Source organism: Passer domesticus, chromosome 20 (genome assembly GCF_036417665.1).
Source record: "Passer domesticus isolate bPasDom1 chromosome 20, bPasDom1.hap1, whole genome shotgun sequence".
Classification (NCBI taxonomy): Eukaryota; Metazoa; Chordata; class Aves; order Passeriformes; family Passeridae; genus Passer; species Passer domesticus.
Genome location: NC_087493.1, coordinates 7606215 through 7612645, shown reverse-complemented (window position 1 = coordinate 7612645; position 6431 = coordinate 7606215).

The following is a 6431-nucleotide window of genomic DNA, read 5'->3' as shown; positions in this document are numbered from 1 at the left end:
GCTGTTTGTGTGATGTGGCTCCTTACGTCTTGTGGCTGATGCAGTCCTGATGCTGAACTCTCGAGCAGGAGATTACATCAGTGCTGGGTTCCGAGGTGAATCAGAGCTTTGGGAAGGGGGAGGGTGTGCAGGCGAGGGGGCTGCACCTACCACGGGGAGCAGCAGCTCAGGCTGGCAGCCCAGCCAGGAATGTGACACCAAAGGGGTTGTTGTGGCTGCATCAGATCTGAGGGTTTTGGCAAGGAGGAGATGGATCCTCCCCAGGATTTTCTTCCACATCTCCTTGAATGTTGATGCCGGGGTGCTTTTGTAGCTGTGGAAAAGGCCACTGTGCTTGTGCTGAGCCTGGCACGTGGCTGTTCTAACTGAGGATGCTTCAGGGTAGTTCTTGGGCTGTGGTAACAGATTAACGGGAGTCTGTCCTTGCTGAGCTCGGTGACTTTGCTCAACCCTGAACTTGGCCAAGGCCCTGGGGTTGATGCTGCTCTGTGGGAAAACCATGGGATGATGAAGGTCAGTGAAGGGCAGGGACAGGGGCCTGAGCCTCATGGGCAGAGGGAGGATGGTTACAATCATGCAAATTCTTATTCAGCGCTTCCAGCTCCCTTTGCTCTGCTGCCTACGAGCCCAAGCCCCAGCCGTGTGTCCACGTTTTTTCTGCCTGCCCATCGCTGCCGCTGCCCTGGATCCTGCTCAGGGCACCGTGCAGCACCGGGGGTCCTTGTCCCCGCCGCCGCGACGTTAGGTGGCGCTGGGCGGCTGCACGGGCAGCGGAGGGGCCGGGCCGGGCTGGGCCGGGCTGGGCTGGGCTGGGCTGGGCCGGGCCGGGCCGGGCCGGGCTGGGCCGGGCTGGGCTGGGCTGCCCTGGCACCCCCGCTCACCCTGCTGCCCCCGGGCTCCGGGCAGCCTGGCACCGGCTTCTGCTTTTAAACCTTGCGTTTGCCCCGGGGGTGTCCCCGCCGCGGAGAGGGCAGCCTGGCTGGGCAGCCATCCCCTCTGCTCTCCTGGGCTGCCCCAGGAGCAGCTCCAAGGCCATTTTCTGAGCAGGTGAGGAGCTGGAACGGCGATGCTGCGAGCGACACCCGCCTGCTGTTGGAAAGGGGCCTGAAACACTGGAAATCGTCGCTGCCAGCTCTGCATGTGGATTGCCCTGCTTGGATGAATTATGGCTCAGCTTAGCTTTAATGAGGCTGCACAAAGCTGCTGGAGGTCAGCATGTGGTGAGCGATGGCGCTGGGAGTGGCTGGACACGGCTCCCTGCTCCGTGCTTCCCCTGCTGTCCCCGTGTGCCTCTCTGCAAGGCAGCCAGGCTGGCTGTGGGGCCGAACTTGTCACACTGTGGGGCGATGGCACGCTTCCATTCGGGTCTCTACAACTCCCTCTTGTAGCTTTGCACTGCCGTGCCTCAGTTTCCCTGTCTGAAGACTGTCCAGGCAAGCTCTTCAGGCTCATGGGCTGCCTGTGAGCTCCTGCCTTGGGGCAGCAGGTCTGACACACCCCAGAAGCTCCTGTTGATGCTTCATTTTCCAACCACTCCCAGAAGACAAGTGCAGATCTCCCACTGGCTTTGCTAGCTGACTGCCTGCTGAAGTTGGCCTTTTCCAATGAGCATTTAGAGCCCACAAAGCAGGAGGTTTCCTGTGCTCTGGAACAAGGGAAAAACCAGCTGGAGTTGGATCTCTGGCCTGGCACTGAGGAGCTGCGTTGCTGTTTAAAAGCCAGCTCACGCCACCAGAAAAATGGTTGAAAAGGCTTTTCCCCAGCGTGGCTAACATGGATTTTCCAGCCCCATGCCTGGCGCTGGTGATGCAGAGGAATCATTCTCCACATGAATCACCAAACTGCGGCTGCCGCGCCGGGGCCTCGCCGGGAACAGATGGCTCCAGGGAGTGCTGGCTCCAGCGCCTTGGCTGGGCACAGCTCTGCCCTGCCTCAACCCACCCTCGCTCCCTGCTCTCCCGGGCACATCCCCCATGGGCTCTTCCCTCCAGATCCATCCCAGCCCTGGGCAGGGATGGGGAGCGTGTTGGCTTGCCGGGCTCTGGGGTCGTTGGAGTGGGGTACCAGCCCCGCTGTGCCCAGGAATCCACTCAAGGGACAACATCGTCCCTTCTCCCCGAGGACCCCAAGCACGTCCTTGACTCCAGACCCACCACAGGCTCATGGTTTCCATGCCCAGTCTCACAGATAGACCCTTGCCAGGGATCTGCACTTGCCAAAGTCTTGCTCGTGGTTGAAGGGTTGTGCAGGGTCAGGTGGTGGTGCTGCAAGTCCAGATGTTCTCCCTCTGCTTGGGATGAATGACTTTGGAAATTGGGACTGCATGAGCCCGTTTCTCAAGGTCAAGAGAGGAGCAGAGGTGTAGGAGATGCAAACTCCAAGCAGCTGTTTCCAGGAGTTATTTAGGGATACGAGAGTGGCAAATGAAGTTGTTGGCGGGTGATGGCTGGTTACGGCCCAGAAAGAAGTGACTTCCTTCCTTCCTGGGAAATTTCCATTTCCAGCAGCTTTGTCTGCCTCATCCCCAACATCTGGGGCAGCCCTGCAGGCACCTGCCACCCCAGGGGGAGGAATTAGCCCTGCAGAGATAAAACCACCCCTGTTTATTTTTGCATCCTTCATTCCTGTGAGGGCAGGACATGGTGGCAGCGGAGCTGTGCCAGACTGGAGCTGCACCAGACCCGTGCCAGGCATGCACCATGCACAGCACCATCCCCGTGACCACTGTTCCACCTTTCTCCCTGCTCCACTCTCTACCTCGACTGCTTTTGTGGCTGCTGGGATCCAAGACACCAGCCAGCTGTGATTATTTAGCACTAAAGCCCTGAATCCTCGGGGGATGGAGCAGACAGGGGAGGTGGGGAAGGAGGGGTGGCCCTGTCACCTCAAGGTGGCACAGGGTGGAGGAAGATGATGTACACCTATGTCAACATCTTAAGTGAGACCCAACAGGACAGGGACAGGAATAAGAGCAGCTGGGCTCAGACCTTCTTAGGTTTGGCCAGGCTTCTTGGGAAGGAGAGGTTGGCAGGCAACAGGAAGGACTGAGATGGATGCAGGAGTGGGATGGGTGCAGGGCAGGGAATGGGTGGAGGTCTGTGGTTAAATCCTACGTGTCACAAGTGTCACGTGCAAGACTCAGCTCTGGCAGAGGGACCTGTGGGCATCTGATGCCAGATGCCATTAGTGGGGTGCAGATGCTTGTGGGGACAGCCAAAAGGGCTGTGTCACCCAGATGCCACCCTGTATTTCCAGGGGCAGCTCTGGCTTTGTGCTGGCAGTGCACAGATGCAGATCCTCTCCCTCCCCAGGTACTGGTCTGGGATGCACACGGGTTAGAAACCCTGCACTGATTTTCTCCCAGGGACAGGAGGCTGATGCTGGGGTTTGCCTCGCAGAGCTGGAGATACCAAAGCCTTGCTGTGCTGCTCTCCTGGCTGGGGGTGGGTGTTTTGGGAAGGGTCTGGGGTGCAGGTTTGTGCTGGAGGTGGGGGTTCCCAGGAGCTCTGCAAGGCTGGAGTTCTGGGGCAACCAGCATGGAGGGGCTGGGGCAGGATGGGGGGCTTTTTTTTAGGATGTGAGATGCCAGTGGGGCTGCAGTGGGCTCTGAGGAGCCTGCATGGAGCCCAGGGCACTTCTCTGACTGGTGCTGGCCTGCATGGGCCAGTGCAAACCTGGACAAACATCAGAGTCCCAACAGGAGCCTTCCACGTTCTCCTTGCTCCCCTGGCCTGGCTGCCGGCGCGCTCTTCCCTGCAGGAGGTGGCTGCACACCAGGAGCTGTCAGAGCACCATGCCTTGCATTTATCAACCTGCTTACAGAGCCTCCTGCAAGAGGAGATGCCAGGGAAAGGCAGCGAGGCGATGGAGAGGCTGGCTGAGCTCCCTTTTGCCAAGGGACCAGCTGGGATGCCGAGGGTGGCACACGGGGCCACTTCCACAGCCCTGGCAAGGAGCAGGAGGAAGGTGGGGACCTGGTGCCTGTCCCCACCCAGCCCAGATGGGCAAAGAGGGCACAGCATCCCCTGAGAGAGTGGCACTAAGGGGCTGGGGAGGGAAGAGGAAAAGTGCAGCTGCATTTCCTGGGGTTTTGGGCTTCATCCCGGGGTGCCAGTGGTGCTTCTGTTTCAACCTGAACCTTTGCAGCCGTCAGGGCACTTTTCTTTCTTTCTTTTTTTTTTTTTTAATATATAAAGGACTTCAGGTGTTTTAAATGCACAAATAAATTATTTTGATGATGCAGAACAGCCCCACAAGCTGCATCATGTCTGGTGACCCAGACCCAGCAGCAGGATGGATTTGGGAACTCGCTGCCTGCTCCCAAAGAAAAGTGTTGGGCGTTTTGTTTTTCAAACACTGAAGGACTTTGCCAGGAAAACTGCAAATCTGCAGTAGGGCTCTCAGGGCTCACTGTGAGCCACTGGAGCAATGGAGAGGAGATGTGGCTGGGGGGCCTGGCATGAGAGTGTCACCACCAGTCCTCACCCTGCACTGCTTGTCCCCACTTCAGAGACCTTCCAGCTGTGCCCAGCTGTGAACCACTTGGGGTTTGTCTCTGTCTGTGGGCTGTGGTGGGGATTAAATGTCCCGTGGGATGGGCATGCTGGGGAGTCATGGATGTGATGGTGGAGCTGGTATTGCCCCAGGTGTGCTGCGCTCCCCTCACTGCACCTGGAAGCTCTGCTGGGAAGTTTTTGTGAGCCAAGAGCCTCTGAGGGATCCAGTCCACGGAGCAGTCAGTCCTGGGAAAGATAAATGAAGCCCCTGAGCTGCTGGAGGAGCAACAAAGGCATGGGAAGAGCTCAGTGCTCCCATGCCAGCCCCCAAGGACCAGATCCCTGGAATGCTGTCCCCCAGGCTCCGTCACACCCAGCGTGAAGGCAGCAGAAAGGGTTAAATGCAGCCGCTGCCTCCTTCAGCCTTAACCCAAGATGGGCCCTTTTGTCCATCTGAGAGAAGAATTTGAGGTGTTGAGGACCTGTTGCCACCCTTAAATCTCCCTTTGGGGAAGGGAGTGGACAGTGCTGGCAGAGGCTGGGGGAGCAGGACACGGCCAGCCAGCAGGAACCCAGGACAGGACAGCTCCTGCACCCCCCATTGCCCTGAGCCCTCACACGGCAGCAACCTGAGAGATTTGGCTGAGCTCTCCTGCAGAAGGGATTAAAATGTAGCCCTAGATGCATTTTTCCTTTTTTTTTTTTTTTTGGTACCGTTTCCACCCCCGAGGTGCCCCAAAAGCACCCACAGCACCTGGGCAGGAGGTGGCCAGGCTGTCTCGGGGACCAGGGACGGTGTGGGGAGCTCCTGCATCAGGCAGCTCCTGGCTAAGCACACACAGAAGGTTTTCAGGCAAGCTGAAACCTCTCTGGAAACGGCCCCTCCAAGCCCAGCAGCCACAAGGATGCTGTTGCAGGTGGCTGCAGTGCCAGCCTGGGTGGCAGACACCCAACACCCGAGCCGTTTGGGTGGCCCTGTCCCTGGGGCAGGCAGAAGGGCAGTGCCTGGGCACTGCTGGAGAGGACAAGAGCTCTCGGGGTGGTGCCCAGGGTTTGGTGGCTCTCAGCTGGGACATGGGGAGGTTTGGGACAATCTGCCCCCACGGTGGGGTCTGAGCTGAGCTCCAACTCCTGCCAGAGCTGTAGTCCCTTTGCCCGCAGCCAGTGGCTCGTTTTGGGGCAGAGTGGCACCACGAAGGGACAAGGGAGCCCCAGCAGGGCCCCTGCCTGTCTCCCCCCTTCCTCTACGGCATCTCTCCCCTCTCCTGCCCCCCCGCCCCATCCCGTCCCCACTCCGGCTTGCTCTAAACCAGTGCTGCGGGATCAGCTGACGCTTTAATACTGGCGACAGCTGGAGGATGCTGCTGCCCGCGGGGGCTTTGCTCGGTGTCCCCCCCTCCCTGTGACCGATGGGGACCCCGAGGCTGTCCCGCACCGGCTGGGGGGCACCATGGCGGGCAGCTGGCCGCTACCCACCGGTTCAGTCAGCAAAGGGATGGAAGATCTCGGCGGGAGGGAATGAGTCCAGCCGCATTCCTCCAGCGCTCACCGGGGCTGGGGACGGGCATTGCCCAGAGAGGGAGTCTGTGCCATTTTACCGTGGGTTTTCCCTCCTGGAGATGGAGGAGAGGGGCGAAGGAAAAGAGGGGGTCTCGCCCCCTTCTCTCTCCGGCACCCGGTGCCAGGAGAGGCGGGCCGGTTTCTGGAGGGAGGGCAGCCTGTCCCCCGTTCCCCCCCTTCCACCGGGGCTGGCGGCCAGCCCCGAAGTTGCGGCGAGGCGGGAGGACACACGTCCTGTCCTTCCAGCGCCCCCGGCTCCCCCCAGCATCCCTCCATCCCCGCATCCCTCCCCCGGCCGTCCCGCCCGGGCAGCCCCGCCGGTCCCGGGGCGGGGGGAGATGGCTGCCGGGGCTCGCAGGGGACACCTGCTGCCAC